The sequence below is a fragment of the Clavelina lepadiformis genome, chromosome 5 (assembly GCF_947623445.1).
Source record: "Clavelina lepadiformis chromosome 5, kaClaLepa1.1, whole genome shotgun sequence".
NCBI classification, from domain to species: Eukaryota; Metazoa; Chordata; class Ascidiacea; order Aplousobranchia; family Clavelinidae; genus Clavelina; species Clavelina lepadiformis.
The window spans coordinates 23,825,625-23,835,050 of NC_135244.1; the positions used below are offsets into that span (position 1 = coordinate 23,825,625).

The window sequence follows — 9,426 nt, forward strand, 5'->3', positions numbered from 1 at the left end:
TAACTGCATTTGAATTGTTTGTTTGAGTTCGGAGATAGGTTTGAATTTGCTTTACCGTTTCCTGCTCACTGTTTGTGTACAAGTTATCGTTCTATCCAGCCACAATGGTCAGCATTTAGACATGAAATTGTGCGTGCAAGGTCACAAACTTTGACGTGATAACAGGCACTGAAGCTTTGATTCTTTGTTTATCTGTTTGTTTCTGTTTATTTGTTTGCATCTTTAGTAACTCCGATAAATCATGACTCTTGAAGAGGCATGTTCACCCCAGCTTCACAGGCGGCTAAACTGGTGCTATAATGTGACTCAAATCTAAACGTCGCTTATTCGGCGATGCAAAAGTGTGCGTTCTGTAGAAACCCGAGTTCTTTCATAGAATCCGCGAGTACGAAAAGTGCGGCTTCCACAAACACGACACTGATTACAGCTGTTACCTAATTGGTTACACAACAAAATTTACTTGGCGTAACTCAAGATTAATTAAAGCGTTTTCTTAATAGAGCCTGTTAACCGAGCGTGTTATTGGGGTTTTGAACAGTTGTTAATTATTGCTTGATCGATTGTTCGCTAATCTGACTCCATTGATAGCGCATTTATTAACCCTTGATAGCCAGTTAAGCATCACAGTACTACAACCAAACTGTCAATGACGTGAATAATCATTTTTTATAGGTTCTCAACGAAACGGTTATTGTTTTTAGAGAACAGAATAAAACTGCATTCGGTAGACTGCAAATTACAGACTTTCATATCAGAATGATAATATCAGAACTAACGAATTGAACGCTGTAGTACGAACCACGTAATTCAAAAGGAATCAAAACTACAGTAGGTCATGTATACTAAACACGGCCAAAATATAGCGCAGCGCTTGTTGATAAACACAAGAAATAAAGCACAAAAAGCATTATAAAATCATCAGGATTCGAGTCCAGAGGCTTCGCTAAAATCATCGAGTAAGTCAAAAGTCTTTATGCGGAGTCTTTATGCATCTTTAAGGGTGAAGATGGTTATTACTTCGTGTTTATTTCGAAATTTTAACCAGTATGTTTTTAAAATATATTAACTTGTAAATTTTCAACACTCATTACACTACTATTTCGGACATTTACTGCAAATACTGCAGATCATTTTTACATATTTTCAAGTCAAAAGACTGAAACCAGTTACTGGATTGAAACATCACCATCAGCGCGACTCAAGTCTTCAGCTTCGGATTAAGAAGAGTTTTTCTTTCAGCACTTCCATCTATTGCACAGCATTGGCATCTTTTTCCGTACATCATTGTCGATGTACCAGAGAAAATTCCATCTTTCAACGATCAGTATTAACATCATATCTTATTATCATCCAAAAATTATTTATCATTGGTGTGCATTCTTGCTGTACAAACTCGGGCTAACCAACAACGCTCTTTTTTAGTGCTATGGCCACCAGAAACCGGGTTCTTGCCCGGGATGGGGTCTTTTACGATGAGTTTCTTTTCCCATCCAATAATGTACAGCATTGAAGCAATTTTCAATCATCAGTCGCTTGAACACACTGCCTACTCGTCTGCTTAATTTTTCGTTTTTTCAATTTATGTTTTATGGATTTAACTAATTAGGCAGGTTTAGTGGCCGTGCTATTTGTTACCAGCAATTATATTAACGTTATTTCTCTTGAGCACGTTTTAAGTCTTTTCGGCTTTGTCACTTTTTCCTGTTCATTGGCGCGTGTTAGTAACAGCTGGCTTGATTTTTCGTCTCCACCGCGCTTTTGGAGAAAAATAAAATAATTGATTGATTGATATGCTAATTAATCCTTAATACTAATTTTAGCATCTTTTGATGTTTTTAATCTAGACATGTCAAGTAAAATTGCAAGCGATTACCTTCACATATGTTTTAACCTAGAGTAGCCTTTACCGGTGACATAATAGCGGCAAAGATTGCATTAGCAGCAGCATCTTTTACACAAAAAGTACCGGTACCGACAAAGAAACGAACACTTTCCGATTAATGCGTTTTTTTACCTATTAACAGTTCGTCTTACTTGGAAAACAAAATTAATTCTTTTTAGGTTATCTCCAATGTTTGTGGACTTGGAACACATTAAACCAAAGCTACACTGCAAGCCTGAACTGTCAGTATATATATTTTATTTTGTTTTCCTAAACTTTATAAATTATGCTTTGCTAGTTATCGCCAGTGTGTTATGTAAACGCCGTAGTCATCGTATCCACTATTCATCATAAATCTTGTAGTTGAAGGGAATGTAGAAGCACGATTTCCTAATGACATTATTATACTTTTTATTTAATTCGTACTATCTATCATTTAGTGTACTTGTGGGCTTCAATATTTTACCCTCTCTTGGCCACAAAAACGGAAATCCGGTTCCTAGAATGGAAATTCTTTTGTGTGTTTTATTTTAACCATCCAGTTGTTTGTATTGGAAAAGTATTGGAAACTGGAATGAATGCATTACAATGTGTGAACTACCCAAGAATCAGCAGACTGGTTTTAGTTGTTTAAAGTAAAGCATTTAATTACTGGTGTACAATGCTTAAAACATGTGAACAACGCTCTTACGTAAGGTCACGCTTTCGAAACATTTTTTGGATGGAGTCTTGAAGTAGAAGTTAGACTTTCTAATAGTCAGGCCATGAATCACGGCAAACTTAACGTTAGTGAGCAGTCATTAAACAGAAACCCATCAAATCCACGTCAGGCTGTAAAATTATTAACCTGGTAAATTTGTGGCGGCCTGGGTGACCTTTGTAAAATCATTACGTCATTCTTAAGAAATGTGTTTTCCAGAACAATTGGAGTTTTTAAACTTTCAGTCTCGCCACATCATTCTTAGGAAAGAGTTTTCCAGCTAGTAATTGGAGTTCATAAAACTTGCCTTTTCAGAACACTGCAACCATCGTTGGTATATTTGAAAACTTGCTACGAATAACTTCGTGTGAAAGCTCCTTATTTGTACGTTACCAGGTCGCTTCCAAGAAACTGTTTCCAACTTTAATCGAATGTAATTTGCATTGCAAACGCACTGTTTTTCTCGTTCACACGCTTTGAAATGTTCATGCTTTTTTTGTCATATATTTCCGCCACATCGCAGCATGTTTTATAAGCTTGAACTTCTGTGCGAGACTCCCAGTCCCTCAGAGCCTCAGACACAAACGCTGACGCAGACGTGAAGTTATAGTCACATGTAATACCGTACTACTGTAGTTGTGGTGATTGCAAATCAGTAGACATCGTGCAAACAGTCGTATGACTTGTGTTCTTGGTTATTTGTAATATTGAGAAAGTGTACAGCACCTACAATAAAAGCCTTTTCTGGCAAACGGTATTTGTTGTAATATAATAAGAACGCATCGCCGTCAAAAAGGTTAGAGAATTCTAACCGCACGCAACAATAGAGTCAGACACTAATGTAGTAGGTTAACTAAGTCAATAACGTAAGCTAAGACCGATAAATTTCTGTATCTGCATCTGTCGGCATCAACTTCTACATCCTAAAACGACCCCAACCTCTACAAGTTATTGCCACGATTAAAAAAGGGTAAAAATTCGCCCTTAAGTTTTGGCGTTGTTGCAGAACTTTAATGTCTATGAACCGCGCCCAACAAGTGAAAGTCCCAAATGAAAAATTGAAACCGAAAACTACCAAAGTTGATTTTGTACAAAGTTAGGAAACCGCAAGGTAGCCAACATTTTTTCTGCCATTTCATTTCATTCAACATCATTTCTGCGAAGCAAGTTTCTTGAACGTTTCGAACAAGGCTTTCCTTTTAGGTGTGTCGTTTAAACCCTGGCAATTAAAACTGATTATTTTAAAAAAGGTTTTCATTACAAGGGTTGGTTAAACTGGGTGTTATCAATGAACGTTGGGGATAAAACACCCGCATTTCATTCTTCAAGGGTTTTTTGCTTAAAGCTCTGACAGAATCTAGAGATATTATCAGCTGGCTTAAATAGTTTCTTATCTCGAGTTTGGTACATCTTTTACTGGGGACAAGGGTTTTTGTGCGTTTAAGCGTGGGCATGGACCGACAATAAGCGATAAGGCTTGCACTTCTTTGTTTCGGATGGCCACGTGGGTCTAACAATTTTGTATAAATCGACCACGACTTTGAAAAAATTCGAACGCAACGTAGGAAATTTTAGGGTAAATGCGTTGAAGGTACATAATTAGGCTTAAGATTATATAGATGAAGTGGCGTTCAGTTCGTGAGTAGCATGCAGATGTATTCTATGCGTTATTGTTGTTGAAACGACAAGTAGGACAATCAGCGGCCCGGCGGTTTCACCCAGTTACTTTCATCTGGCCCTCCTGTAATGAACGTTGCACACGCCTGCTTTATGCTGTAAGTTATGTCGATGTTGAAAAATTTGTATTTAGGCTACATTGCACCACATCTACTGTAGTTTAAATATTATATAGAAATTAGGTTACAATAACCTCGACTCAACCCTAACAATGTTTTCCTGACATCAGCACTCAACAGCAACCAGCCAACTTTTTAACGAGTGGACGTCACTGTTAGATGTAGGCTATGACTTTAAGTTTAAAAGAATCAGAAGCACTCAAGGGTGACGAAACGGTCATAAGCGTTCTAGTGTTAGATTTCTATGTAACGTCAGATTAATATAGTAAAAGCAGCTTTGTTTACAAACAATACGTCACTAATGTATTTTGGTTCAATTTTAACAGAAAACATTCTGACGTTACAATGAATTCTAAAATGTTTATTTTGAATTAAAATTTGAATTCATTTTGGTTTCATTAAGTTGGAAAAGATTGTTTTAAACTTGCTGGAAGCGTTAGGTGATAGGCTACAAATAGTAGCATAGCCTACTGTGAAGATCTAGTGACTATAATATTCTTTATGTGTTTAAGCAGGTTGACGTCAATAAAAGCTTTGAAATTTGTGTAAACGACAGCTGCTTGATTTAGGACCTAAGTGTCATCATGAAGTTTTTAACAATTGTTGTGACAATTATGTTTTGGTTCGTCGGTGGAGGTATGTACCTAGCTTATCTATGCTGTAGGCAGTGTAGGGCTATGTTTAGAGATACGGTAAAAATTGAAACTGATTTAAATGAAAACTGACTTCACACGATCTGGGCCATAAAAATGAAAACATTGGTCATTTTACCGGACGTTCGTTTCAAGTTTTTTTCTGAACCCAAGGGCAATATCCAAAATTTTCCAGCGGACAACTGACGTTGTGTCTTGCCCACCCTCTACGTCACAATGCCTGGAACAGATTTGGCATGACACCACTACAAGTTAAGTCGGACAAGTAAGAAAAATTGCGAGTTCTAACGTGACACGGTCGTACCGGTGCCGGATATGCTAGCCTAAACAAGACCCGTAAATGCGTAGGCTAAATAATTGAAAATTTACGCGACCTTGTAAACACGGAAGGATTACCGGTAGTGGTTCAGATTGAAGACTACTTCCCTTAAAGTGGCCAGACTTATTCCATCTTTGGAGTTATGTATGTAAGTAGGTAATGTAGCCCATTATCGATTCGATTGGCTTGCAGGTAATCATTGAACAATCGAGTTTTCAAATTTTAGTGTGTCAGTATCGATTTGGGGAAAGTCCGAAATATAAAACGCTAGTTGCTTGTGATCAAACAGAATGTCAGTGCATGTTGCTAGGAAGCTAAAATTTAGTCTAGCTTAGTAGCTTCGTTTACTTTTGAAATTCAGCAGGCAAAAGATAAATAATGTTGACGAAACAAATTCTCATAATTACGGGCATAATATGAAAAACGGACAACCTAATCTACGGAAGTAACAATTTAAGTGCAGATGTTATACAATCAGTACAATACTTAGGCTGTCAAAACAGCAATAATCCTTTCCGAGTTAAGGCCGATATTTTTTGGATGACCTGATTTCTTCCACCGCCAATATTTAACAATGAAAATCGTTTACCCACTTCGATTCTTTTTTAAATTACAAGCGTTTGCGGAGGATGCTGTTTGTCTTAACTTATACTATTCGGTCTTTTACCTACCGAATTAATGATCTGACTCCGTGGTTGCGTGCGGTTAGAATTCTCTAACCTTAACGTGTTACTAGCCGAAAGCTCTTACGATTAACAGATACAGTTTATTAGAAACAATCCTTTATTGTAGGAACTGTACAGGTTCCGAATATGATACAATCACAAACTTAGCATTCACCAATTAAATAAGACTGACGAATTACATTTTGCACGACTAACGTAATACGTACGTACGATTCGGTATCTATGTCTGCGCCGCTACTCGCGTATCAGTTCGAGTTTATAAAGCGTAGCGATGTGAACGGAAATATTCAACACAATATACACGAACATTTCAGAATGTGTGAACGATAAAAGCAAAGCGTTGGCAATGGGAATTACATTCAGTTAAAACTAGGATGTTATGAAATCACCTGGTAACGTACTAAACGGCGTTTTCACATAAGTTATTTAGGGCAAGTTTCCAAATATTAAACGACAATAATTGTGGTTTTATCAATAAAAAATATTTCTATAATTCACTGGCGAATATGTTCTCACGAATGATATAATGGTATTGAAAGCGGCTCCCAGGCCGCTACACGTTCTTGGCATCAGGTTATTAATATTTCACTCAGGTGAGGACCTTGCATATGCAGATATAAAATCCTGTACACAATAAAAAGAAACATTAAAAATATGTTTCCTAGCTTTTATTTTACAGCGGTTTGAGTCCTACGCACTGGAATTTTTCGATACAAAGTTATGATAGGCTATGCTATGTGGACAGCGAAACGTAGGTTATGACATGAAATGCGTAAAGGTTTGTGTGTTATCTTTCTGTCTGCGATGTGTTAGCCTACATACAGGCAAGCGTTGTTTTTCATTAGAAGCAAAGTTCAAAATAACCAATAAAAAGTAAATACAACTGAATTACTACATTTACATGCACTGCAGATGAGCCTAACATGTAAACTCTTACTCATTTTAAATTTCATAAGTCAGATAACTCAACTTAGTTGTATTGTGTTGTTTATTTTTCACCATTGACTGTGGGAAGCGAAAAATATTGTGCTAGTTTCGTTGTAGAATTCTACTTAGGGTAGTTATGTTTGAATGGGTTTTTGTTTGTCCTTACGAGCATTTGCAAACCCGGTCTTTTCCAAACCCAATTTTTTTGCAACCCAATTTTTGGATTTTAAAATTGGAGAACCGAGGATATTTATTTAATGACAGATCAAGGTTTCTACATCTCAGTAAAAAAGGCCACAGTAGCCGATGCCAATCATATAATTTGGCAGTACCGATTGTAAAGAATGGAATGGCAAGACGGTACAGGTTCTTTGAGAAGTCAAGAATTGGTGAAAATTGTAGGCTAGCTACAGAAATAAATGCTTAGCTACTAATTTGCTTACAAAGAAGAGATTGAATATAATAGTGATTTTTACAATAACCTATTGAGTTTCAGGCCATTTCAAAAAATATATTTTTCTAAAACCCCGACAAAACTCATGTGTTTATCACAGCTATACAAAACCCAGATTTTGACATTTTCCCCAACTGGAAACCCTAGTTCAATAACAACGTGATGTAAAATTGTGAGGTAAACACTAAACAGTGTAAAAAGTGGTTTAAATAAACATCCAAAACCCAGTTAAATAGCTTACATGCACTACTTAATTCCTCAACTGAATATTTTTTGAATTTATCATTAACTTAATAAAAGTCAATTCAGAATTGTGAATTCAAAGAAACAACCTAACATGTTCTTGGTCGGATTGATGTTGTGTGATGATGCTCTGTAGTCTACTGCCTACATATTTTGATCCATTATAAACGGGAACTTCTGTAAGTTCCAAATGCTGTAATAAGCAATAAACTTCAACTAACCGTACGATATCATGTGTAAATAACAAGTTGCACTCTGTTTTTACAATAGAAATTAATTCCTTCATTTCTACCAAACTCCAAATGAAATTACCACATAAGCAAAGTATTGAAACACCAATGCATGTTGCAATGTCTATTGCTGGTAAAGTGAAACGTTTCTTTTTGAACACTTAACTTGCATAATGACTGTAAATTCTGTCATATTGGCTTGATGTTGCTGTGTATACAGCGCTGGACTTTTCCAGTTATTCAATAAAGCAGTTATACAGAGCACATAAACAGACTTATATTCATAAGTAATACAGTAGATACTGCTTAATACATCCATGGTTAATACAACCGACCGCTTATTACCACCAAATTGCTTGGAACGGAATTTTCGTATAGGCCTTTTCCATTACAAAACCTCGGTTAATAACCTACATCCAGCTACCGCTTAATACATCCACTTTCGGTTCCCCGTGCAGGCCAATTGTTCTTTACTGTGTTCAAATAATGGGTAGTTTGGAAGGGCAATGTGTTAATTGGCATGGTGTGATGAAACAATAGCCGATCCTGGACTGCATCTATTCAAACCGAAGGTAGACAGGCTTAGTGATATGCGAGTAGAAGTAGATGGTCATTTGAGAAAGACATTCTTACATAGACAAGTGTCGTTGCACAAGTTTTTCTGTGCAGAATAATTGCAGTAAATTCGATGATTGCATTTTTATGCCCTGAGGGTTGAATAGTGGCATTGCTTGTTTATTCGGTTATTACGACAACTGCTCATTAAATCCAAAATCAGCTAGCTCGGGGTGGATGTATTAACCGGTGTCAACTGTATCTGTTATTGATAATGTTTCAATTTTATGTTTGAAACAATTGAAATGGAGCTTAGGTTGTTGGCAATTGAAATGATAACATATTTTGAGCAAGTTCACTTCTTTTTGCCATATTTATACTTCTATTTAACTGCGACCTGAGTTTGATGCCTAAAATTTCTGTGTAAAAATGACCTTGCAACTTGTACAGTTTTAAGGTACTGTCTATACTGGAAATTAAGCCCCCTCTCAGTTTTTCAAGCCAAAAATATGTTTTTAACGTATACCTGGCGTATAAGTCTCTCTCGTGTTTTACTCCTGCGACCAATGTAACGCGTCATAGAGAAGAAGATGTTTACCACTAAAATATTATACAAATGTGTGCATTGACATTTTCATTTGTTATCGCTGCAAAAGGGTTCCATGCAGCAGTGAATGCTAGCGTTCGACGATAACCGTGAAAGAAGAAGTTCAAGACATGTCTCATTTTACTCATCATTTTTTTGTTAGTTAGTAATGAAAACAAAGAGAAGACCGCTTTAAATGGCTACTGTTTATTTGTGCTAACATCTTAAAACAAAGTTTGTGATCGATAAAGGCAATTGAGCTTTTGCATGTGCATTCAATATCTGCCAATCAAATGTAGGCCGTTGGCCAAATTTGCCAATTAATTAAATTGTTCTGGCACACGCAGTATTATAATTAAGAAAATAAATGTGAACGAGATAACCCTGTGTCAAAC

At 36.5% G+C, this 9,426-nt stretch overlaps 1 long non-coding RNA gene across 1 annotated transcript in view; it reads right to left on the reverse strand.

Moving 5' to 3' along the window:
* LOC143459932 (uncharacterized) overlaps positions 1–9,426 on the reverse strand; it is a 150,522-nt gene that overhangs the window by 124,504 nt on the left and 16,592 nt on the right. The window lies entirely within an intron of this gene.